This window comes from Narcine bancroftii, chromosome 11 (genome assembly GCF_036971445.1).
Source record: "Narcine bancroftii isolate sNarBan1 chromosome 11, sNarBan1.hap1, whole genome shotgun sequence".
NCBI lineage: Eukaryota > Metazoa > Chordata > Chondrichthyes > Torpediniformes > Narcinidae > Narcine > Narcine bancroftii.
This window is the reverse complement of record NC_091479.1, coordinates 65,810,299-65,837,194: the sequence shown is the minus strand read 5'-3', so window position 1 is coordinate 65,837,194 and position 26,896 is coordinate 65,810,299. Positions and strand designations below refer to the sequence as shown.

The following is a 26,896-nucleotide window of genomic DNA, read 5'->3' as shown; positions in this document are numbered from 1 at the left end:
TATGTTTCCCTCTTATGAGCACAGCGAGACCGGCTAAGTTCCTCCAGCATTCCAGTGCTTTGACCCTTGCAGATCTTTTGCTGAAGGGGACTTGCATGCAAACCTGAGGTGAGAACTTCAGAACAAAAGGCTGGCGAGGATGTTGCCTGGTTTAGAGGAGATGAGATTCGGAGAGAGCTTAGCCAAACTCTGGAGCATTAGATGGAACCCTATAAGGTGATGAGAGGAATTGATGGGGTAGGCAGTCAAAATCTTTTTCCATGGGTGAAAGTATCACATGCTCAAGGACATGGATTTAACGCGAGGAGAGAAAGGTGTACAGTAGATGTGCAGGGGAAGTTTTATTTACAGAATAAGTGGTGAATGCCTGGGAATGGGCTGCCTGGGGTAATGGTGGAAGCAGGTACAACAGTGGCATTTACAATGCTTCTAGATAGAAACGTGAATATGTAGTGAAATAGAGGGATATGGATCATGAGCTTAGATTTAGTTGAATATCATGTTTGGCACAGTCATTGTGTGGCTGTTCCTGGGCTCTTCTGTTCTATAGTCTTGGAATCAATCAGCCTGCCTATGTTCTCACTGTTAGACATCTTTTTAAGGCAGTGGTTCTCAACCTTTTTCTTTCCACTCACATACCACTTTTAAGTATTCCTTATGGCATCGGTGGTCTGATTAGTAAGGGGTTGCTTAAGGTGGTTTGTGGGTGGAAAGAAAAAGTTTGAAAACCACTGTTTTAATCGTCCCTAATTGGCTCATTATGTGCACGGTTTCAGAACTCCAAAGGAAATGGGCCAAATAACCATTTTCCTCAAGCAAAATATTTCAGGAACAATCGGGTCCAGAGCTGTGGTTCTCAACCTTCCCTTCCCACTCACACGCAACCTTAAGCAATCCCTGACTAATCTCAGAGCACCGATGGCTTAGGGATTACCTAGAGTGGTATGTCAGTGGAAAAAAAAAGGTTGCGAACCACTGGTCTAGATGTTCTAAAAGGTTACCGTTGGTATGTTTTGAGCCCAATTAATAGGCATTTTTTTAAAGCAGCAGAGGATTCTCCGTGACTGCAGAGATCAGAGCAAAAAAAGCATTTCTTTCCATGGAACATGCGAGAAAAGAATTAAGCCTGTGTGGCTACACCTGCAGCAAAATAGCCCAACCCCGTTTCAATGTTACTAGCAGCTTTGGTCTGAAGAAGACGGGGTGTTATAACCCAAGAGGTGTTACTCTACAGGCATTCTCACCAACAAAGCAATCAGTTGTGTGGGGCAATAAATATGTTAATGGGACCCAAGGATGCCACTACGTTACCAATTACAACAGTAACCCTGTTCATGTCGAGGTATCTGGACACATGGGGAAATCATGCTTTGAACCAGTGATCTAATTACGTTTGTTCCTCCATTCTGTCCCTGGAGAATGAAATGTCATTGTTGTTTCAGCGCAATTGACAAATTGATAGATGGTCCTGACTTGTCTGAAGCAAGTGAGAGAGAGAGAGAGAGAGAATCAGAATTTATTGTTATGAACATGTGTCACGAAATTTGTTGTTTTGAGGCAGTATTATTGTGCATTACCATTGCAAAATTTCTGTAAATACATTATTTAAAAAACAATTAGTGCAAAACAAGATATATTTTAAAAAATGAGCTAGTGTCTGTGGTTTATTGTCCACTCAGAAATCCACTGGCAGAATGTTTTTGTACCATTGGGTCTTCGTCTTCAGGTGGTGAGGGTCTTGAAGCGTAGAGGCTTTTTTGAGTTGCCGCCTCTTATAGATGTCATATTAATGGAGTGAAGATTAATGCCCATGATGGCGCTGGCCAAATTCACAACACTCCGTAGCTGTTTCTTGTCCTTTGCATTGGCACCTCCGTACCAGACAGTGATGCAACCAGTCAGAATGCTCTCCATGGTACACCTGCCAGAGCCTTTGGTGACGTACCATATCTCCTCGAACTCCTCATGAAGCACAGCCACTGATGAGCTTTCTTCTTGATCGCATCGATGTGAAGGCTCCCGGATAGATCTTCGGAGATGTTGACACCCAGGAATTTGAAATTCTTAACCTTTTCGATGAGGACTGGTTCATGTTCTTCTGGCTTCCCCTTTCTGAAGTCCACAATCAGTTCCTTAGCTTTGGTCACATTGAGTGCAAGGTTGCCGTGGTGAAACCACTCAATGGGCTGATCTTTCTCATGGCTGCACGCTTTCTCATTGGTGTCTGTGATTCGACCGTGGTGTTGTCGGCAAATTTGTAGACGACATTTGAATTGTGCCTGGGTGGAGAGAGAGAGAGAGAGAGAGAGAGAATTACTGGAACTTGAAGTTGAAGGGACGGGGGCAAGAAGAAAGGAAACCAAGGCTATGAGTCACTTACAAATAAACATGACCAGGATACAGACCAGCAAAAAGCAAGCCACAGCAATGCTCACCTCAACCAAAAGGCCAGTTAAACATAGTAATTCAATCCAATGGTCACGATGGTAAAATACAGTCAGGAGTTAATTATATGTTGCGATGCATAGCAAGAGACTTTTGTGGGGTGTGGATGCAAATGGTCTCTCCATTCATTCTCTATGCTTTTATTCTTAAATAGAAAACCTCAGGAAGGCAAACTAGTTTCACTCGTGGCTCAGTTGGTAACACCTTTGGCTCTCCTGTGGTGCACCGGAAGGTTCAAGATTAAGGTCTTGTTCATCATGACATGAGAACAACAATCTGGGCTTTAATTTAAATTTAATTCAGAGACACAGCACAGTAACAAAACCCTTCAGGCCCACAAACACACGCTGCCCAAATGCACCCATGTGACCAATTAGTCAACTAAACCCCCACCCCATGTCTTTGGAACATGGGTGGAAATTGGAGAACCTGGAGGAAACACATGCAGTCATGGGGAGAACGTACAAAGAGACGGCAGCAGATTTGAATCCAATTCACTGCGGGGCAATAGCATTGTGCTGACCAGACTGGCTTGTGGATGAGGCATGAAAAGGAGGCTCCACTTGCTCTGGGTTGGATGTAAAAGATTCAATTTCACTCCTCAAAAGAAAGCAAGAGAATTCTCCTTATCATTTCTTACGTATGATCACGTCATCGAGTTTGCCAGCCTGCATTAGTCGATACGCTCTTTAAGCTGCATTTTTTTGCTTTCATCCCTGTGTAGCAAATCTGATCGGATCTGACAGACACAAACACAGCGGCTGGGGCAGTGCTGCAGTGGATGGAACTGCTGCCTCACGGCTCCAGAGACTCAGGTTCAATCCCGACTTCCAGTGCTGTCTGTGTGGAGTTTGCCTACATTCCCTGTGGCGGCCTGGATTTCCTCTCTAGATACTGCAGTTTCCTTCCACATCCCAAACGTGTGTTGATCGTGTAATTGGTAGCTGTGTGTCTGTGTGTAGGTGAATGGTTGGATTGGAACAGTGGGGGGGTGGGGGGAGTGGGAGAGATAGGAATGTCAGGAGGAAAAATTGTATTGGTGTAAATGGGTGCTTGATAATCAGTGCGAACTCAATGGGCCAAAAGGGCTGTTTCTGTGTTGTATGAGCTAATAACCTGGGCTATAGGTCACAAAAAGTGATTGGTCATTAGACGTCACTTTTTGAGGTGGCATGATGTAGGCAACTTAGCTGCCTCCTTTCCCAAATTGCAGCAGTGATTACAAGATTTGTGAGACACCTTGGGATGTCTCGGAAAGGACGTGGAGATGCAATGCACAAAATGCTGGAGGTACTCATTGGGTCAGGCAGCATCCGTGGGAGGCAACAAAGCCCAATAGGTGGTCAACGCTTCGGGTTTAAACCATTCATCAGTGCTAAAGGCTACCCCAATGAAGAGTTTAGGCCCAACAGGCTGACGTTCATGGGCTCACCACATTCCTGCAGAATTTTGTGATTTTGTGTGGCTCCAGTTTTCCAGCATTGCAGTCTGTCATGTTTCCCCGCAGAAGAATGCAAGTCCTTTTAAAGGGAATGAAGTTCGAATTTTATGGAGGTCTCTTCTTCCAGTTCTTGGGAGCTGCAAGATGACTCGAGCGAAGCTGTCCAAGAGAGTCGATACTTGGGGCATTCATTATTTTCCCCAGTTGCGGTTAACTTCGATTTACTGGAGACCATTGAATTTATTTCAGAACAAGGTAGAATCTGCAGTGAACATTTCACCTTCACCACATTTTCTCAGTCACAGGTGGGAATAGATTTAACCTTTGCAAAGCCTAGTCCATGTGATGTTTGAGTGAATATTTACCCAACTGACGAGAGGTTCTTTGGTTGCCAGCTGTTCCTGCAATATGGAAAAAGGCTGCCGCCCCAATCTGGTGACCTCACGTTCCCGCAAACACTGGTGCTCACCATTAGATAATCTGCCTTTATCGTTGGGAGAGGGAAACAAAAACCTTAGCTCTCGCTGGATAAAAGTGATCTGTTATAATAGCCACTGAATATGCCAGAAATAGTGATAATATTTTAGGTCAAAGGCAGTCCATCAGAATAGATGAAACGCACTGAGAGTGGCGCAGTTAGGATAGAAGTTAGTAGAGCGCTATTGAAGTGCCAGCGACCAAGGTGCAAATCCGGCACTGAACAGGGTTTGTACATTCTTCCCATGTCTGCATGGCTTTTTTCTGAGTGCTCCGGCTCCCTACCAAATACCAAAGACGCGTGGGGTTAATCGGTCACATAGAAGTGCAGGCTCGTGGGAAAGAAGGGCCTGCATCTCCAGAAAGAAACTCATCTGCTGTTTGGGATGGGTTATGGAACTTCTACACCCCACATCAGATTGCAAAAGGCTCTAAAGTCTCATTTGTGCAGCTGTCCTATCTGATTGGGCAGCTCAAGTGTGACGTGAATTCATAACTTTCTGCCCCAGAGCTGACGCTGCTGTTTATGGAAGCTGTGGCTGGAACCACCTGAAGCACCCCCTTCCCTCTTTCCATCTCTTCCCTCCTACCATTCAAGTGGTAAAAAAGGTCTGCAAGGGTCAAATAACTGAGCTCACCAGCCGACCTTCCGAGTAAATGCCATGGCAGCCACTTGCTGACTTCTCTCAGCCAACAGTGGAAGCATCTACAATCCAACGGCTGAGGTGATTTATGTCCAAAAGCAGAGGGGAAATAAGATGTAGGATGAGCAGGGAAGCACCAGCTTGTGTGGGTCCCCCCATGTGGCAGAAGGTGGTGGGTTTTCAGATCAGTTCATTACCAACGCCACCATGGGTGTTCTGTTGTGTTGGCCTTGGTTGAAATGGAGCAACAAAAAAAAACGATTTCCTACCTAAACCCAAAATAATGTGTCTTTTGCACCATTATCCGTTGAAGTCTTCAAAGGTACCATCAAAGAGGCAAGGTTTAGCACTAAAAAAATGGTTTCTTCTGTTTGCTATTCGAGGCAGCCTGTGCCTTCAGTTAATTCAGCAGCACGGTTGGCGTAACAGCTTTACAGTGCCAACGATCGGGACTGGGGTTCGAATCCCACGTTGTCTATAAGGAGTTTGTGCATTCTCCCCTTGTCTGCATAGGTTCTCCCCGGGGGATCCAGTTTCCTCCCACCACTTCATACATACTAGAGGTGTAGGTTAATTGGGCGTAAATTGGACGGCATGGACACGTGGGCCAAGATGGCCTGTTGCCATGCTGCATGTCTAAATTTAAAATTTACAGCAGTGGTTTTCAAACTTTTTCTTTCCATTCACATACCACCTTAAGTAATCCCTATGCCATAGGTGCTCTGTGATTAGTGAATGGAAATTAAAAAAGTTTGAAAATCATTGTTTTAATTATATCTAATTGACTCGTTATGTGCACGGTTTCAGAACTCCAAAGGAAATGGGCCCATGACAATTTCTCTCAAGCAAAATATTTCAGTAACAATTGGGTCTAGAGCAGTGATTCTCAACCTTCCCTTCCCACTCACCTTCCACCTTAAGTAATCCCTATGCCATAGGTGCTCTGTGATTAGTGAATGGAAATAAAAAAGTTTGAAAATCATTGTTTTAATTGTATCTAATTGACTCGTTATGTGCACGGTTTCAGAACTCCAAAGGAAATAGGCCCATGACAATTTCTCTCATGCAAAATATTTCAGTGCCAATTGGGTCTAGAGCAGTGATTCTCAACCTTCCCTTCCCACTCACCGACCACCTTAAGCAATCCCTTACTAATCACAGAGCACCAATGGGATAGGGAATACTTAAAATGGGATGTGAGTGGAAAGAAAAGTTTGAGAACCACTGATTTACAGCCTGATGGTTAATCATTGGCCCTCAAAGGAAGACCCTGGAGCTTAGAAGTACATAACAAAATCAGATTCACCTATCTTCTCAGAGAGGCACGGGTCTAATCTAGTGCTTGGGATAATCATTCAAACCCATTCCTGGAACTTATTTTTTTCCTCTAAACCATGACAAATTGAAGAGAACTTTAAAGCAGTTTGACTTGACAATTTCCATGCAGTAATAAATGGATGTGACAATGCCTGTGAAGTTTGCCATGGCAACAGAAACAACTGGTTGCTAAAGAGGCAGCAGCTTGCTTTAGGAATTGTCTTTAAATTTTGGTATGAGAGATTGGCTTGAATAGTCTCTGAAATTGAAGATCCTGGGCTTAAATTGCACAAGACAAGAAATGACTCTTTCCATTGCAGCTGTTCAGCAATTTTATTTACTCGTGACAAGCGCTGTCTGTAAGGACCTTGTGCATTCTCCCTGGGGCTATGTGCGTTTCCTCCCACCGTTCATAACTTCCCGGGGTGGGGGGCGTGGTGGTTGTTGATTAATTGGGTGTGATTGGGCGGCACCGACTCGTAGGACGAAAGGGCCTGTTAGCCGTGCTGAAATGGTGAGTTTTGTCTTCTTCCCCTGGGAATTTGCGCGTAACTGGGCACGAATCCTCCCTGGGAGGCTTCTACACCTTTCACCCTGACTAACTGAGCCGACATAAAACTGCTGCTTGTATCCAAACTTGTATTCACTAATTGGCTCTGGGCTTAGTGATCTGTGCACTTTGGTTCAGCAACCACAAATCCCTAAATTTCTCTCTCTCTCTTTTCTCCACCCCTCCCCCCCCCCTCTCTCTCACTGCTTCTCTGATGACACAGGAGGCCATTCTGGCAGGCTCAATGCCAGCTCATCAGCCCCTTTTCCTCTTTCTTTACTCCCCCTGAGGTTCACAACACTCTCTCACACTTTCCACTTCCTTTTGTTAAGATATAATTTGAAGTAAGATTGAGAGTCTAGACACAAGGGCTTGCAATCAAACGTAATTTTATTAACAACAATTTATAAGGGAGCGTGGCAACATACGCACACAATTTCCAAGGGAGCGTGGGAAAATTTGTGACGGGGAACCAACAGGGGAGAACATTAAACAGTGCACAATTCACGCAGGTGATGCAGACATTCGCACACTACAAGCAGGGGTTATACACACCCTCCCAAACCCCTGAAAAGAGGAGGTAGATGTGGTACCACTGTACCCCCAGGTGTATACACACGCCCTCGGTCCCCTAATCGGTTGAGAGTGGCGGCTCTACTGCCAGTATTAATCTATAGCAATTTGAGCTATGGCAATACCAGGGTTTTGCGGTAGCATCACAGGGCAAACGTACATATTGTGAACCATCTTACAACAATAATATAAAAATGAAAATAATAGTGCACGGAAGGTAAGGCAGTGTCTTTGGTTCATTTATTATTCAGGAATCTGATGGCAGCGGGGAAGAAGCTGTCCTTGTGCCACTGAGTGCTCGTCTTTAGGCTCCTGTACCTTTTCCCTAATGGTAGCAGAGTGAAGAGGGCCTGGCCTGCGTGGTGGGGGTCTTTGAGGATAGAGACTGCTTTTTTAGGACACCACCTCATGTAGATGCCTTCAATGGAGTGAGGTCTGGTGTCTGTGATATAACAGGCCGAGTTAACAACCCTCTGGAGTTTATTCTTGTCTTGAGATTTGGCGCCTTCATACCAGGCAGTGATGCAACCAGCCAGAACGCTCTCCTTGCTACAGATGTTTACGAGAGTCGTCAGTGACATACTGAATCTCCTCAGGCACCTCATAAAGTATAGCCTCTGGGGGGAGTCACGTGATGGAGTAGTGGCCGGTCAGGGAATTCCAGCCCTCTCCCGAAAAGTTAAAAAAAAAACACACAAAGCACAAAGGTACAAGATTAAAATTTATAATAAAGTAAAAATAAAGGTGAGAAGAAAATGGCAGTGAAGAGAGAAAAGTCGAAAACAACGGGAAGAAAAGAGGAAGAAAGAATGTCGGAAGAAGAAGGTGAAGGCCTTACCTGTCCAAAGAGGCCCGCCGCGGAGAGAGAAGCCCGCTCCCTCAGGTCAGTGGAAGTCCCGGGCTCGGGACTACAAAAATGGCTCGCAGAGCCGAGTAAAAGTGCGCAACCGCGCATGCACGAAGAGTCGCACATGCGCGATGCGCATGAAAAAAAACACACTGACGGGAGGGGGGAACAGCTGCGGAGTCGATCTCCACAGCTGAGAGAGACACCTGCAACACAGCAGCAGGTGCAAAACACAGACAATAACGACAACAAGAAAGAAGAGGGTAAAAAGAAAACAAGGAAACAACAGATGGTCAACCCAGAGGAAGAAGAAGAAGAACAGAAAGAAGTGGAAGAAGAAGAGAAAGGCAAGACAATGGATGTATCTTTTTTTAAAGAATATATGGAATCAGTGAAAGAATGGCAATTACAAGAATTTAATGAGATAAAAAGAATCATGAATGCAGAAGAAAAAATGAATAAAATGGTAATGGCCATGCAGAGATAGGAAAAAGAGTGGAAAATATGGAAGAACGAGAAACAATTGTAGAAATGGAAGTAGAGAAATTAGAAGAATCTAATAAAAAAGTTAAAGAGGCACATGAGCTGTTAGCTCAGAAGATAGATATAATAGAAAACTATAATGGAAGAAATAATATAAAGATAGTGGGCCTTAAGGAAGATGAAGAAGGCAAGAATATGACAGAAGACCAGAATCACAGGAAGAAATGGAAATAGAGAGGGCACGTAGAACTTTAGCCCCGAAACCACAACCGCAGCAAAAACCAAGATCCATTTTAGTAAAATTCTTAAGATATACAACAAGAGAAAATATATTGGAGAAAGCAATGAAGAAAGTAAGAGAAGACAAAAAGCCACTGGAATATAAAGGTCAAAAATTTTTTTTCTATCCAGACATAAGTTTTGAACTCCTGAAGAAGAGGAAGGAGTTCAATACAGCAAAAACGATCTTATGGAAAAAAGGATATAAATTTATGTTAAAGTACCCAGCGGTACTTAAAATAGTTATTCCAGGGCAACAAAACAGACTATTCTCGGATCCAAAGGAAGCAAGGAAATTTGCAGAACAACTACAAAACAAGCAGAGAGATGAAGACATGTAATGAGAGTAAAAATGACCACGAACTATATGTATGTGTATAAATGGGTATATGTGTGTGTATATATAGTGTGTATACATGAATGTAACCGTATTTAGAGGAAAATATATAGAGTATAGACAAGAATTAATAAGGGAGGGAAAGGGAATAGAGGGAATAAGGAGGGAATTAAAAGAGTGACCTTTGTTACATATGAAAATTGAAATCTTTTCTGGGGGGGCTGGGTGGGGAGGAGTTACAGTCACTACAAAATCAGTTGACGTTTGCGAGTGAATTCGCAAATCCAAATGGAGAGGGGAGATGTGGTTGCCCGACAAGGGATAAAGGGCAACTCAGGAGGGGGAGGGGAGAATGGGGTTAAAGAAGTTTTAAATAGGAGAATAAGGAAAATGTTTGATGTTTTAGAAATGTTGTCTTATAAAGTGTTCAAAACAAGGAAGCAGAAATGGATAAGAAGGAAAGGTGATGATGGAGAAACGGAAAGGGAAGATAAACAAAGTATGAAATGGCTACGCTGAACTATATGACTTTAAATATTAACAGAATACATAACCAAATTAAAAAGAAGAAACTGCTAAATTTACTGAAAAAAGAAAAAATTGATATAGCATTTGTGCAAGAAACACATTTAACTGAATTGGAGCACAAGTAATTAAAGAGAGATTGGGTAGGACACGTAACAGCAGTGTCGTATGATTCAAAAGCAAGAGGAGTAGCTATATTAATTAGTAAAAATGTGCCAATTAAAGTAGAAGAGGAAATAATAGATCCAGCAGGGAGATATGTAATGATAAAATGTCAGATATATTCGGAGGTTTGGAATCTACTCAATGTATATTCACCTAACGAAGAAGATCAAAAGTTTATGCAAGATATTTTTTTGAAGATAGCAGATATGCAAGGGAACATATTAATAGGAGGGGATTTCAACCTGAATTTGGATTCAAATATAGACAAAACTGGGAAAAAAATTAACAGAAAGAACAAAGTAACCACATTTATAATTAAATCGATGGAAGAAATGCAACCTTTGGATATATGGAGGAAACAACACCCAAATGAAAAGGAATATTCATATTACTCGGGTAGACATAAAACATACTCAAGAATAGACCTATTTTTGTTATCAGCTCGTATGCAAGATAGAGTAAGAAAAACAGAATATAAAGCTAAAATATTATCGGACCATTCACCCTTGATATTGACAGTAGAGTTAGAGGACATCCCTCCAAGATGGAGATTAAACTCCATGCTACTTAAAAGGCAGGATTTTAGAGAATTCGTTGAAAGACAAATTAAAATGTTCTTTGAAATAAATACGGAATCAGTGAAAGATAAGTTTATACTATGGGATGCAATGAAAGCGTTCATTAGAGGGCAAATAATGTTATGTAACCAAGATGAAGAAGGACTATAATCAGGAAACAGAGCAGTTGGAAAGGGAAATAGTAAATATAGAAAAAGAATTAGCAATGAAGGAAGATACAACTAAAAGAAGAGAATTGGCAGATAAAAAAATAAAATATGAAACACTACAAACATATAAGGTGGAGAAGAACATAATGAAGACAAAACAGAAATATTATGAATTAGGGGAAAAAACGCACAAAATTCTAGCATGGCAGCTTAAGGCAGAACAAGCTAAGAAAATGGTATTGGCATCAAGGAAAAAAGACAAACAAATCACATATAATCCAACGGAGATTAATGAAAACTTTAGAGAATTCTATGAACAATTATACCAAACTGAAAAAGAAGGGAAAATAGATGAATTTTTTAACTAAAATTGAACTACCAAAATTACAAATAGAGGAACAAAATAAATTAACAGAACCATTTGAAATAGTAGAAATACAAGAGATAATAAAAAAATTACCAAATAATAAAACACCAGGAGAGGATGGATTCCCAATAGAATTCTATAAAACATTTAAAGATTTATTAATTCCTCCCCTCCTGGAAGTAATCAACCAGATTGATAAAACACAAAGCTTACCAGATTCATGTAAAACAGCAATAATTACAGTAATACTAAAGCAAGTGAAAGTTCCACTCGCACCAGTGTCATATAGACCAATATCATTACTTAACACAGATTATAAGATAATAGCTAAACTATTAGCAAACAGATTAGCAGAACAGGTACTGAAAATGGTAAATCTAGACCAAACTGGATTTATTAAAAAAAGACGCACAACAGACAATATTTGTAAATTTATTAACTTAATTCATGCAGTAGAAGGGAGTAAAGCACCAACAGTAGCAGTTGCTTTAGACGCAGAGAAGGCCTTTGACAGAGTAGAATGGAATTATTTATTCAAAGTATTGCAAAAATTCAGTTTACCAGAGAAGTATATTAATTGGATTAAAGTATTATATAAGGGGCCATTGGCGAAAGTGACAGTAAATGGATATATATCAAAGCAATTTAACTTAAGCAGGTCAACACAGCAGGGATCCCCACTATCACCCTTATTGTTCGCATTAGCTATAGAACCACTAGCAGAATTGATAAGAACAGAAAATAATATAAAAGGGATAAAAATAAAAGACAAGGAATATAAAATCAGTTTATTTGCGGATGATGTTATAGTATACTTAACAGAACCAGAACTATCAATAAAAGAATTATATAAGAAATTGAAGGAATATGGAGAAGTGTCGGGTTACAAGATTAACGTAAATAAAAGTGAAGCAATGCCAATGAATAATGCGGATTTCTCAAAATTTAAGAAGGAATCACCATTCAGATGGCAAATGGAAGCAATAAGATACCTAGGTATACAAATAAATAAAAATCTCGGCCATCTATATAAACTCAATTATTATCCACTAATGAAAAAATTGCAGGACGATTTAGAGCATTGGAAAGATTTACCATTAACACTAATAGGAAGGATAAACTGTATTAAAATGAACATTTTCCCAAGGATATTATTCCTATTTCAGGCATTGCCAATACACTTGACAGAGAAATTCTTCAAGGAGTTAAAGAAAATAATAAGGAAATTTTTATGGAAAGGGGGGAAACCGAGGATAGCACTAGATAAATTAACAGAATGGTATAAACAAGGAGGCTTACAACTGCCAAACTTAAAAAATTATTATAGAGCCGCACAATTAAGATACCTATCAGATTTTTATCAAACAAGAGAAAAGCCAGATTGGACTATATTAGAATTAGATAAAATAGGGGAAAAGATACCTGAACACATATTATATAAATGGGATGAAAAATTGGTACAATGTAGGAGTTCTCCAGTATTACATCATCTACTTAATATTTGGAAAAAGATTCATGTAGAAAGGAATAAAACAAATTACCAATTACCAAAACTAATATTGACGCAAAATAAGTTACTCCCTTTTACAATACCTTTCCTTTAGAGAATGAGAGAAAAAAGGGATCAAAAGAATAGAAAATTGTTTTTCAGGAAATAGATTATTATCCTTTGAACAAATGAAAGATAAATACAATATAACTCAAGATACAGTGCTGGCATATTACCAACTGAGATCCTACTTGGACAAATTAGGAAGCAGTCTGAGGTTACCAGGGGGAAGTAACTTTGAATATGTGATTACAGATACAATGATAATGAAAAGATTTATAACAAATATGTATATTAAACTGCAAGAAAAGGAGAATGAGGAAACAAATGGTAAAACTAAACAAAAATGGGAACAAGATTTAAATATAAAGATAAAAAAGGAAACATGGGAGAAATTATGTTCTGGAACGATGAGAAATACAATAAATACGAGGTTACGTATGATACAATATAACTGGATACACAGGCTATACATTACACCTCAAAAGTTAAATAAATGGGTCCCAACAGTATCTGATAGATGTTTTCGATGTAAAAAAGAAATGGGAACAATAATTCATGCAATCTGGACATGTGAGAAAGTAGAAAAATTTTGGGAAGATCTAAACCAAATATTAAATAAAATTACAGAAAACAATATACCAAAAAATCCAGAGATCTTCCTCCTAAGTAACATAAAAAACAAAGAATTTGGAATTGATTTGGATGGTGCACAAAAAAGATTTGTTAAGGTAGCTCTAGCCGTAGCAAAAAAATGTATTATGTCAACCTGGAAATTGGAAGATAATTTGAAAATACAACAATGGTATATAGAAATGAATAAATGTATTCCATTAGAAAAAATAACATATAGTTTAAGAAATAATATTGAAATATTTGAACAAATATAGGAGCCTTACATGAAACACAATAGAGAAAACCTACCGGGGACATTCACTACCTAAATTAACGAAAGGAGAAGGAAATGAAAAGAATTGACTCAGTGGAATTTCTTGTTTATTTTTATTGAATGACAACATTGTTTGACTGGTTTAATGTATCTTAGATTTTGTACTTTAAATGGATGGGGGGGAGGTAGGGAGGGTGGGATGGGAGGAGGGGTGGGGGGAGAAAATGACACTGTATATATTTGAAAAGGAAAATGTATGTATTATGGTCAATGTGGTTTATGGTGTGAAAAATAAAAAAATTTTAAAAAAAGTATAGCCTCTGGCGAGCCTTCTTTGTGATTGCATCAATGTGGAGGCTCCAGGACAGATCCTTCAAGATGTTGACATCCAGGAATTTGAAGTTCTTGACCCTCTCCACTACTGAGTCCTCAATGAGAACTGAATCGTCTTATCCTGACTTTCTCCTGAAGTCCACAGTCATCTCCTTGGTTTGAGCATTGAATGCAAAGTTGTCATTACACCATTTAATGAGCTGATCGATCTCCCTCTTCTACACTTCCTCATTGTCGTTTGTGATTCTTCCAACAACTGTGGTATCATCGGCAAACTTGTAGATGCCATTGGAATTGTGCCTGGCCACACAGTCATGGGTGTACAATGAGTAGAGCAGTGGCGAAGCACGCATCCTTGGGGTGCACCTGTGTTGATAATCAGTGAGGAGGAGACGTTGTTTCCAATTCATACTGTGGTCTTCTGATGAGAAAGTCAAGGATCCAGTTTCAGAGTGGGATACAGAAGCCTAGAGTTTGTAGCTTCTTGACCAGTACTGAGGGAATAATGGTGTTGAAGGCCGAGTAGTGGTAGTCGATGAGGAGCAGCCATATGTATGAATCACTGTTTTTGAGGTGATCCCAAGTTGAGTGGAGAGCAGGCGATATTGTATCTGCTGTGGAGCGATTGTGACGATGGGTGAATTGCAGTGGTTCCAGATCTTTGCTTTGTTATGTGTTAATTCTGGCCATGACCAGTCTCTGAAAGCATTTCATCACAGTTGATATTAGTGCCATTGAGCGATAATCATTGAGGCAGCTCACCCTACTCTTCTTGGGCACCAGGATGATTGATGCCCTTTTGAAGCAGGTGGGAACTTCTGACTGCAGCAATGAGAGGTTGAAAATGTCTGTGAACACTCCAGCTAGTTGTCAGTCCAGTCCAGGACCACCTAATTCACATGGCTCCTGGATTTACAGAGAATTTCTTTCTATCTTTGCAGTACAAACCCCTTTCCCTATGTCTTTGAGGTGTTAACGTTTCACTGCCCTTCCCAATTTAATGACGTAACATCCCCATGACACATGCAAATCAGTTCTGCTATGTTTGAAGGGATTTTTTTTTCCCACTTTACCTCTATCCCTTCCACCACCACAGGATTACGATAACAATCAGCTCCTTTCTTTGGCTTGGTTTCGCGGACAAAGATTTATGGAGGGGTATGTCCATGTCTGCTGCAGGCTCGTTGGTGACTGACAAGTCCGATGTGGGACAGGCAGGCACGGATCCAGTGGCTGCAAGGGAAAATTGATTGGTTGGGGTTGGGTGTTGGGTTTTTCCTCTTTTATCTTTTGTCAGTGAGGTGGGCTCTGCGATCTTCTTCAAAGGAGGTTGCTGCCCGCCGAACTGTGAGGCGCCAAGATGCACGGTTGGAGGCGATATCAGCCCACTGGCGGTGGTCAATGTGGCAGGCAGCAAGAGATTTCTTTAAACAGTCCTTATACCTCTTCTTTGGTGCACCTCTGTCTCGGTGGCCAGTGGAGAGCTCGCCACAGAACACAATCTTGGGAAGGCGATGGTCCTCCATTCTGGAGACGTGACCCACCCAGCGCAGTTGGGTCTTCAGCAGCATGGATTCCATGCTGCAGACACTGCCAGCTCGAGTACTTCGATGTTGGTGATGAAGTCATTCCAATGAATGTTGAGGATGGAGCGGAGACAGCGCTGATGGAAGCGTTCTAGGAGCCATAGGTGATGCCGGTAGAGGACCCATGATTCGGAGCCAAACAGGAGCGTGGGTATGACAACGGCTGTGTACACGCTGATCTTTGTGTGTTTCTTCAGGTGGTTGTTTTTTCAGACTCTTTTGTGTAGTCTTCCAAAGGCGCTATTTGCCGTGGCGAGTCTGTTGTCTATCTCTTTATCGATCTTTGCATCAGATGAAATGGTGCAGCCGAGATAGGTAAACTGGTTGACCGTTTTGAGTTCTGTGTGCCCGATGGAGATGTGGGGGGCGCTGGTGGTCATGGTGGGGAGCTTGCTGGTGGAGGACCTCAGTTTTCTTCAGGCTGACTTCCAGGCCAAACATTTTGGCAGTTTCCGCAAAACAGGACGTCATGCGCTGGAGAGCTGGTTCTGAATGGGCAACTAATGCGGCATCGTCTGCGAAGAGTAGTTCACGGACAAGATGCTCTTGTGTCTTGGTGTGATCTCCTAGATAATTGTGTAATCATTGCAAAGAGATTAATCTGTAACCTGTTGCTTTTGCTGAGGATTGGATTAAATCTAGGTCAATTCATGTGAGGCATCAGTCCCTGGGCAAGGATGGATGTGGGTCATATCATGCATCGGGGTAGCTGAGAGCTGCTGTGACTCTCCCAGGGTAGCTTCAACATCAGTTTATAATTTGTTTTACTTTGATCTCCTCGGTTTTTCTCTAGAACAGTCCCGGTCAACCTGAAGCTGATTCCTTGCTTACCAATCATCTTTTTTAGACCTACAGTGCGGTAACAGGCCATTCTGGCCCATGAGCCCATGCTGCCCAATTACATCCAGTTAACCTACAATCCCCGGTACATTTTGAACAGGAGGACGTACAGCATGGGATTTGATCCCACTCCCAATTGCTGGCACTGTAACGGTGTGGCATAATTGGCACGCTAGCCATGCTGCCCCAGAGAGACAACTTCCACCTTTGAAAGGTTAGAGACCCATGTTCATCCGGACTTAACCTGCTGTCTGTGTGGAGTTTGCACATTCTTCCTGTGACTATCTGGACTTCTGTTGTGTGCGAAGGGGGCATAGCCTCCCTGCCTACTGCTGGCCATCATGTGCCCCCCCCACCCCGTCTGAAACTCATTCAGAAGTCCCATCACCTCTCAGTACGTGGTGTGCTTTTGGTTTCATTCAAAGTTGTGGACAAAGTCACTTTAACACCAAGTGCCACAGAATTAAATCATGAATTAAGTTCCTGAGATCACAAGTGATTTTATAAAAACTGCTTCACAAAAGCAGTTCTACATACAATTAATTTTTCAGAGATTAGACAATGGCACAAGTAAAGCCTGTTGGCAAACTCAATGTAAGTGGAGAAGGACGTTCCCCTGATCCTGAGGGGCCGCTGCGGGCTGGCAGTCGCCCAGCCTATACAGTTCAGGTCACCGACCCCTCCAGGACAAGTTGTTAAAAGTCCACCAGCATTAGGGGAAACAGACAACCTCACAGACATAGTTTACGGAGCTCCCAATAGCTCCCGTGCCGATCGCCACAAGGCCCAGGACAATGCATCTTCTAGATCTCCGAATTCGCTGCGATGAGGCCCAGGGCCACCCATCTCTAGACCTATGAACATGGCACAGCTCTGCAGCTCCAGTCACAACCGGACGCCAATTCTGACTCCGCCACTCTATCCACTCCTCTTGAACGTTAGCAGCGGACACCCTCGATGTTGACCTGGAGAGTACAAAAACCCACTGGGCCACATCAGCACAAAGCGGCTCGACCTCCTCCTCTAGACTACGCCTGAAGCTCTGCTCTTCAGCGGACGGATTCTCCACAACTTCACGGGATTGGCATGGAACGGCTCCTGTTCAGCACCTCCCACTTGCAATGCACGACTCACTGTGATACAAAGTCCAACTTAATCAAATTAAAAGTTGAACACGGCTCCAGCTTGTGAGGTCCTGCAGCAACCGTAGCCCAGAGCAGCCGCTGCAGGCTGTACCCCCGCCGCCATTTTCCTTCCTCAGGTGGAGTGTCAGTTAGGATTAGGCTCCGACCACTAGTCAGTGCACACCTTGCCACTGCTGGTTCAAATCACCTGGCATCCTTATCGGTTAGAGCCCTGTATTTAGCACCAACACAGAACATTCACTCTCTCTTACCTTGTTGTGATAGCCCCGGGCACCACTCCATGCTAGGTCGCTACAGTAGACATCGCTTGGAAGGGTTGCAGGTAAAGTGCACATTGCACTGAAGCTGAACCATGATATTGTGATAGCTCAAATTGCTATAGATCAATACTGGCAGTAGAGCCAGGGGTCCAAGAGCGTGCATATACCCCTGCAGGTACAGTGGTACCAGATCCACCTCTTATTCAGGGGTCCGGGAGGGTGTGTATAACCCCTGCTTATAGGGTGCGATTGTCTGCATCGCCTGCGTGAATTAATAATTGTGTACTGTTTAATCTTCTCCCCCGTTTATTTCCCGTCACAAATTTTCCCACGTTCCCTTATAAATTGTTGTGTTAATGAAGTTATGTTTGATTGCAAACACGTGCCAAGATTTGTCTCTCTTTGAATCCCACCAAACCTGACTCTTTCTCAACAAAACAGCTTCTTCCCACACCCCATAGAGATGGGGGTTGGTGAATTACCTGGCCACTATAAATTGCCCCTGGCTTGTAGATAAGTGGTTGAATTGAGGGGGAAGAATGTGGGGAGAATAAAATGGGCGCTTGATAGTTAGCACAAACTTGATGGATCGAAGAGCCTATTTTCATGCTCTACGACTCAATGACTCTGCCTTCCCTTGGTGTTATTCCAGGTGAAACGTGCTATTTCCAGCTCCACTCCTTCAAAGATGTCACATGGTCCCAAATAAATAACTTCCGCTTGATCCGGAGTTCAGTCATTGGTTCCGTGTCTTGCTTCCCTATTCCCCCTCTCAATGAATTAAGATTTGTTTACTGTTGTTTGCAGTATGCACAAAACTTGCCAACTTTTGTTTGTCATAAAGGCATCCAGACGTATCACTCGCCCGGCGCCCCCACCAATCACAGAAAGAGAAGCAAAAGGGAGTCCCGTTAGAGACCCCGAGAGTCCTTGGCTTCCCCTCTCTGTGCTCCCGTGACGGTCGCAGCCTCGCATCTTCCTGTCCCTTTCAGAAGTGAACCCAAGCTCAGCATTCTGAGCCTCCAATGCCATCTGGAAACCACCTATGCATGGACCCCTTTGACAGACTTGCTCGCTGTCGGCACCCTCACCAATCCCAGTCCAGGCCCCTGGTGGGAGTCCTTCAGCCTTGGAGGTCCACGCCAGTCTCGCCGCCATGGTCACCTTTCTTGTTGGGTAATTCAACTTGTCTACAGATCTATCCATCGTCCCATCTCCCACTGCAACTCTCCATCTCTCAATTTGACCTACCTGACATTCCTGCCGTATATGTTTCAGCCATTCCCTAACCACCGCAGCATGACCTCCAGACTTCTCAATGGAGAAAACATGAATGACACATGGGATTAACAGCACTCATGGTTTTCTTGGTCTATTCCTTGGGCCTAAGGGGGCCAGAGATAATGATCTAAGGATGGAACAGCAGTGAGAAAACATACCAGGTTGGACAGCTCCTCAGGTCATAGACCTTCACCCTCTAGGGGAAGATGGGATGAATGATGCATGCCAGCTTCTCTGTTACTTCCAGTAATGATTTAGTAGTGTTTATCACCAATCTGGGTGTATTTGTGAGGTTATGGAAAGTCATGTGGAAAAACAAATACTTTCAAGATGGACGTCAATTGGGCGGTAAGGGCTCGTGTCTAAATTTAAAAAGATGTTTCTCCCTGACCCACATCTTGTACCTTTTGTGTGAGAAAGCAAAAGCGGTTTTATATTGAGATGAATCTGTTTATTTCACTGAATGGGTGGGTTGCTTTTAACTGGCAAGTTTCTCTGTTTTCCAGTCCAGGTCTTGTGTTTCTTCCATCCACAGAAGACTGAGAAATTATTTTAAGCCCCTGAGTAAAAGGTATCTCAACCTTATGCCACTTTTTACTAAAATATTGAGTTGGTAGCAGTAGACTTCAGTTCAGAAGAGCTGCAGACTGGTTGACAGTATCGAGCCTCAGAATAAAATATATTGGCACAATACTGACACCTTGCAGAGTACATGGTATCAGCAGGAGTCTTTGTTTAAGGGAACAATTGATGTGGCCATATTCAATCTTAGTAATGTTGCAGTCAACCCAGCTGTTGCTTCATCTCCTCACATCCACACTCGAAGATAATCATTCTGAGTTATACCTAATTTTTGCCACCTCCTTGCCCTGTCTGGCCCCTACCTCTCTCATTTCAAAGCCCAGGGGCATTAAGACAAAAATTAACATCCAGTAACCTTGTGTCTCTTAAGTGGACATTTAAAACTTAGCACTTTTCAAAGTTCCTTTATTTATGATTTAGGTATACAGGAGGGTGACAGGCCATTTCGGCCCACGCCCAGTTTACACCCAATTACCTCCCTGTGCATTTCAAATGGTGGGAAACCGGAGCCCCACAGAGAAAACCCATGCAGACACGGGGAGAATGTACTCACTCATTGCGGATAATGTGGGATTTGAACCCCGGTCCCGATCGCTGGCGCTGTGAAGGCGTTGCGTCAACCACCCCCTATACTTTAACTTCTGCCTGCCATAACACAGACAAAGGGTAGCCAGTAGTCTTGCCGGTGCCCCTTATAGTTCAGAAGAGAGGAAAAAGAGAGTCCCTTCAGAGGCATCGAGTGCCCGTGGATTTGCCTCCAGTGCGTTCGATCCATCGGCAACCTCTGACACGACCAGGAAGCCGTCGGCATCCGATGCCCTTCAGGAGCCCTTCCTGCCCTCAGCACCCTTTCGAATCCTGGTTCCAATCCCTGGTTCCCATGAGCCCGACTGCCAGTCACCCGCGGCCTGTGCAGGTCTCTCAGCCGCTGAGCCCCCTCCTGGTTCACCGTCTTGGGTCATCTTTTCTGCTGCTCCTTCTCGTTGAGGGGTGTTTCTCCCCTTCACTGATGCCCTGTGCTGGTCTGTGGTCGTTGCCAAGCACAGGCACCACTCTCTTGGGCATAAACCCCCATAGCTGCAGGAATTTACTTACACATATGGAGTTGCCAGCATTAAGAGCAGGCAGTTGAACCCTTCGGTGCAGTGCTACGTCTCCATTCTCCCGGGTCTGCACCAGCTGTAGCCCTGCCATTCCTATCCATTCCTTCTGACCCTTCTCCTTTTAGTCACAACATCACTGTTTGGAGTTTACACTGTTTGTTCAGCTTTGTTTCACTCTTCTTTGTGTTCTATACAAATTGACCGATGTTGCACCCAATTATGTGAATGGGGTTGGGGTTGGGGTGGTGGGGGAAGAGGGTGATGTAGTGGGAGGGGTCCGTCTGTTATTTCCCTCAGTGCACAGCAACCCCAGTGCTGTAGTTATTTGATTATTTTCATGTTCCCCTTGTCATTTGTCACCGGAAACATTGTCTTTCAGTTAATGTTTCCACAAGCTGTCCAAAAATGTCTTATAATTTCATGAATGAGTAAATTAGACGTAATGTATACTCTGTATGTGAATCATGGTATTTGCTGGATATTATAACATCCTCATGTTAAGTGAGAGCATGTGTTATTTTCTAGCAGTTCTGTTACGGCTACTTTTATTGCTTCATGTTGTTTCTCAAAGTCACTCTTGTACAGTGGCTAAATAAGCAAATATAATTTTAATTATTTGGAAATTTTAAGTGCATTCTGCTGCTCGGTCCAAGAATCATTTAAATTTACTGACTTGTTTTTTTTAAAGAATTATTCAGACATTTACATCTGTACTCAATTTAGTTTCAGAGTGGATACTGAAACAGAAGAAAACAGGGTGTCTAGCCTGTTCCTTGCACCATAGCTGAAAACATGTTAGGTTGGCTGTGTTGGTTAGATTTGAGCTGGCGCATTTTCGGGTTCCTAATGAGAGCCACCGACTTGTTCCCTGGACTGAGATGTGAAAGAAGGTTCCAAGCCAACAAATATGGGTCAGGGGCTTATTGCATTTGGCATGGACACCAGCCAATCGGAAAAAAAAATTTGAGGTTTTGACTGCATAGAAAGAAATACTGCAGGCACTAAATAATTTGTTTGAATAAAAATATCCCATGGATTGGTGGAGGCAGGAGAGAGAGACAGCCGTGGTGGAATTTGGAGCAAAAAGCGAACCGCTGGAGGAACTCGACAGGACAAGCAGCGTCAATGGAGGGAAAGAGATGGTCGTCGTTTTGGGTTGAGTCCCAGGATTGTTTGACTCGTCGATTTCCTCTAGCAGTAGAATAGGAGTAGTCCCTTTGAAGGCCACCAAACAGCTGGGGGATTAAATTGGTAGAGATTGCTGAGGTCTGTATAAATAGTACAGCTAATAATAGCAAAGCTGTTATGGAAGGCAATTTCAACTTCCCCATCATTGTCAGGGAATGCCAAAGAATTATGGGATTAGATGGGGGGGGGTGGGGGGGGAGAGACTTGGTTATGTTTGGCCAAGAGAACTTTCTTCAGCAAAATGGATAAGCCTATGAGTGAATGGGTATTGTAGTGGGGATGAAGTGTGTCAGGTAATTGAGGAATCTTTAAGGTACCATTTTGGGACCAGTAAACATAATTCTATTAGCTTGAAGATACTCATGGAAAAGCATAACACTGGTCCTCAAGTGAAAGACATAATTTGGGGAAAGGCCAATTTTGGCAAGATGAAGCAGGAGTTAGCAACACAAGTGTTAGAGAGTAAAAGCATGGCTGGCAAATGGGAGGCGCTTTAAGAGGGCGATAAGGAAGGTCCCCATCAGGAATGGTAAAGGAACCCTGCGTCGAATTCCAAGGCTTCATCCATGTCTTGTAGAACTTAAACATAATGTCCGATTTAGTGCCCTGACTGATGAAGGCAAATGTCCCAAATGCTCTCCTCACTACTCTATCCACCTGCGTAGCCATCTTTCAAGAGCTATGTAGCTGCACCCCATCAGTCCCTCTGCTTCATGCCGCGCATTTGGCTTCTGCTGTGAGTAAAGTTAAGTCCTGCCCTGGTTCGGTTTGCATTTATTTGTGGCCTGGCTGTACAGGAAGGATATTACAAGGTTTGAAAATTACCATTTGTTGCCAGTCTAAGGGTCACTCAACTGAGTTACTGTGAAAGACTTTCAAAAAAAATTAGGCCTGATTTCCATCAAGAGTAGGAGATTGAGAGATGATCTTATCGGTCTATAAAATCATGTTGGCTTTGATATGGTGAACCATGTCAGTCTATTTCCTCGAGTGAGGAGCCTATGATGAGAGGGCAATTGTAAGGTGCTGGGGGTGGGATTTAGAAGGGATGAGAGGGGAGAGTTTTTCACACAGAGGGTAGTGGGTATATGGGGTGAGCTGCCAGACAAAGTGGTTGAGGCAGGTACATTTGCTTCCTTTATAAAAAAAAACAGCTTGGATAATGACATAGATGGGAATGGATGGGAGGAGCCTGGGCCTAATGTGGGCAAATGGGTCTAAAGCAGGAGGGGACATTGTTCGACATGGACAAGCCTTCCCCAAGGGCCTATCTCTGTGCTGCAAGACTCAAAGAGCATTTTATTCTTTGTTCTGGATTCATGGATCCATCCTTACTGTTAGTCACTCTACATTTGATCTGGCATCTTGAGACAGGCTGTGTCTTTGAAGTAAAATTAATCATTTCATAATCGGTTTAAGTGCTTCGTAATCCCATCAATGTCGGCATAGCTGTGGGAAAAAAAAATGAAAACAAAATTCTTCTCCAGTTTGTTTTTTTTTGAGACTCGTGGGAACAAAAGGCAGGCAGACATTTGTTAAACTGCGAAGTTAGGTAGTTATGAACGCTGAAAGTGGGTACAGATAGAGTCACTCTATGCAGGCTCTTTCCACTGAGGCTGGGTGAACCAAGAACAAGACGACATGGATTAACAGTGGAAGGTGAAGTGTTTAGAGGGAACTTCTCCATGAAGAGTGTGGAACGGGCAGCCAGCTGAAGCGGACAATGAGGGCTCCGCTTTGAGATTTGATAAAAATTTGGGTAGGTACATGGATTGGAGGGGTGTGGAAGGGTATGGAGGGGTGTGGAGGGGTATGGAGGGATATGGAGGGGTATGGAGGGATGTGGAGGGGTATTGAGGGGTATGGAAGGATGTGGAGGGATGTGGAGGGGTATTGAGGGGTATGGAGGGATGTGGAGGGGTATGGAGGGGTGTGGAGGAGTATGGAGGGGTGTGGAGGGGTATGGAGTGTGGAGAGGTATGGAGGGGTGTGGAGTGGTGTGGAGGGGTGTGGAGGGGTATGGAGGGGTATGGAGGGGTGTGGAGGGGTATGGAGGGGTGTGGAGGGGTATGGAGTGTGGAGAGGTATGGAGGGGTGTGGAGTGGTGTGGAGGGGTGTGGAGGGGTATGGAGTGGTGTGGAGGGGTATGGAGGGGTGTGGAGGGGTGTGGAGGGGTATGGAGGGGTGTGGAGGAGTATGGAGGGGTGTGGAGGAGTATGGAGGGGTGTGGAGGCGTGTGGAGGGATGTGGAGTGTGGAGTGGTGTGGAGGGGTGTGGAGGGGTGTGGAGGAGTATGGAGGGGTGTGGAGGGGTATGGAGGGGTGTGGAGGGGTATGGAGTGTGGAGAGGTATGGAGGGGTGTGGAGTGGTGTGGAGGGGTATGGAGGGGTGTGGAGGGGTATGGAGGGGTGTGGAGGGGTATGGAGTGTGGAGAGGTATGGAGGGGTGTGGAGTGGTGTGGAGGGGTATGGAGGGGTGTGGAGGGGTGTGGAGGGGTGTGGAGGGGTATGGAGGGGTGTGGAGGGGTGTGGAGGGGTATGGAGGGGTGTGGAGGGGTGTGGAGGGGTATGGAGGGGTGTGGAGGGGTATGGAGGGGTGTGGAGGAGTATGGAGGGGTGTGGAGGGGTATGGAGGGGTGTGGAGGAGTATGGAGGGGTGTGGAGGAGTATGGAGGGGTGTGGAGGCGTGTGGAGGGATGTGGGGTGTGGAGGGATGTGGAGGGGTGTGGAGGGGTGTGGAGGAGTATGGAGGGGTGTGGAGGGATGTGGAGGGGTGTGGAGGGATGTGGAGGGGTATGGAGGGGTGTGGAGGAGTATGGAGGCGTGTGGAGGAGTATGGAGGGGTGTGGAGGTGTGTGGAGGGATGTGGAGTGTGGAGTGGTGTGGAGGGGTGTGGAGGGGTGTGGAGGGGTGTGGAGGAGTATGGAGGGGTATGGAGGGGTGTGGAGGGGTATGGAGGGGTGTGGAGGAGTATGCAATGTTTTATGGTTAATATAGTCATTGCAGTCCCCACCACCACTTTCCGTTTGCTACTTCAGCCTTATACGATGCTGCGACCTTCAGGCAAAACTAAACCGAAGTGCCAAAGGCTGCTTGATGTGACTAGAAAGTAAACGTGAATTGAGGTTCAAAGTCTTCCACTTATTCTCAAACCTGATCGAGTCGGCAATTTTCTCACTCATGCTTAACCTTCAAGGTGGAAATTGGTTACAGCCCCCCACTGGGAATTTGAGGCCGGACTCTTAAGCTCGGGTGCGTACGAGACAAGCTGTTGGAAAAAAATTCCTGAGGGACTGCCAATTCTCGATGGAGTCGTTTTGTGAGAGATGCTTTGCTGAGATGATCCTCTTTTTAAGGGGGGGGGGGACATTTGCCATTAAACATGGCCATTTCTGTTCATCCAAGAATGACTGGAGAATCGGTTGCACATTTGGCTACCCATTCATCTCTATGTAAGACAAACTTGCTGAAGAAACTCAGCAACGTCTATAGGAAGTGAAGGCCAACCAACATTTCGGTCCCGAGTTTGTCAGTAAGAAGCAAAAAACTCATGCAGGCATCAGAATTTTAAAAAAAGTAGGCGGAGAAAGAAAGGAGAGGAGGGAGAAAGGGGGTGGTGGGGGGAACAGAGGCTAAAGTAGTGTCTCTCATTGCTTCCCCTCTGTTATCCCTGCTACTCCCAAGTTCTGCATCTTATTTGTTATCCTGTGCTCCTCTGCCTTCCCCTTCCTCCACTCATCCTCCCCTCTCCCATCCCCACTTTTTGGGCATCTGCCTGTTTATTTCATATTCCCGACCAAGGACCCAGACCCAAAATGTTGGTAACCCTTTTACTTCCCATCGGCACTGCATGACCTGCTGTGTTTCTCCAGAACAGTTGTGTGTTGCACTTGGCCTCAACATCTGCTGACTCTCTTGTTCTATTCTATTCATCTCCATCTTCCTTTTACATCAGGGTGACACGGAAACTGTGGCCATAACCAGTCATTCCTCAATGGACCCTGCCTTAGTCCAGACGGCTTTCAGGGAAGGATGCTTCATCAACCTGGCTCTTCTCAATCTTTCTCACCTCATCGCTTCTGACAAGTTTCCCACTCAAATGGAACTAATCCACGGGTCTATTGGAAAACAAATTCAACCGGCTTTGGGTCTAGAGCGATGATTCTCAACCTTCCCACTCACAGACCACCGTAAGTAATCCCTTAATAATCATCGAGCACCTATGGCATAGGGATTACTTACAGTGGTCTGGGAGTGGAAAAAGAAGGTTGAGAACCACTGCTCTTAACCTTTCACATCCATGTACCTGTCAAAATTTCTTATAAATGTTGAAATTGTTCCATCTCCTATCATTTCAGCAGCTCTTTTCAAGTCAAAAGATGTCTGATTATCAGCTGGCCCCAAAGGTTACTGGTCAGCATGGACGTGTATCGTGTTGTAAACGACTTTTGGTTCTGAACGCAATTGCATCGCTGGCCCAGCAACGTCTAGCTAGTTCTGTGCAGGACAGAAATAAAATGCTGGATGGAAAACCAGCAGCTGATGCTACCTGTAAAGATTCAGGGGATGACAATAAATCCAGCCAAATATTCCACGGCTGTTCATCGCGATTGTAATGAACTTCACACGTGGCAGGGAATTGTTTGTGTTTGGACGGATTTATGTGCGAGGCGGAAATGCGAAATCCCCTTCATTCAGCAGAAATGTAATGAGAGGGCCGACGGTGAACCTGTATCATAAACTGCAGTCCCAATGGAAACTACTCATCAGCCGCAGATGTCCTTTAGTTATTTCAACACTGCCTGTAGCTGTATCTTCTTTGGCTTGGCTTCGCGGACGAAGATTTATGGAGACTGCGATAAAATGAATCACTTGGGGATTTCCTTGATAAAAGCAGCCACATGACAAATTTTCAGTGATGGTTTTTAACCCTTGCTGTTTGGAAAGAGCCATCGGTCCCTCCC

At 43.9% G+C, this 26,896-nt stretch overlaps 1 protein-coding gene and 1 long non-coding RNA gene across 5 annotated transcripts in view; both read left to right on the top strand.

Annotated features, from left to right (window-relative positions):
* Positions 1-26,896, top strand: part of large1 (LARGE xylosyl- and glucuronyltransferase 1) — a 383,521-nt gene that overhangs the window by 293,196 nt on the left and 63,429 nt on the right. The gene's annotated exons all lie outside the window — the stretch shown is intronic.
* Positions 6,529-19,751, top strand: LOC138745521 (uncharacterized). The gene is made up of 2 exons (XR_011346319.1): positions 6,529-6,838; positions 19,567-19,751. It is a non-coding gene; the product is annotated as an uncharacterized lncRNA (long non-coding RNA).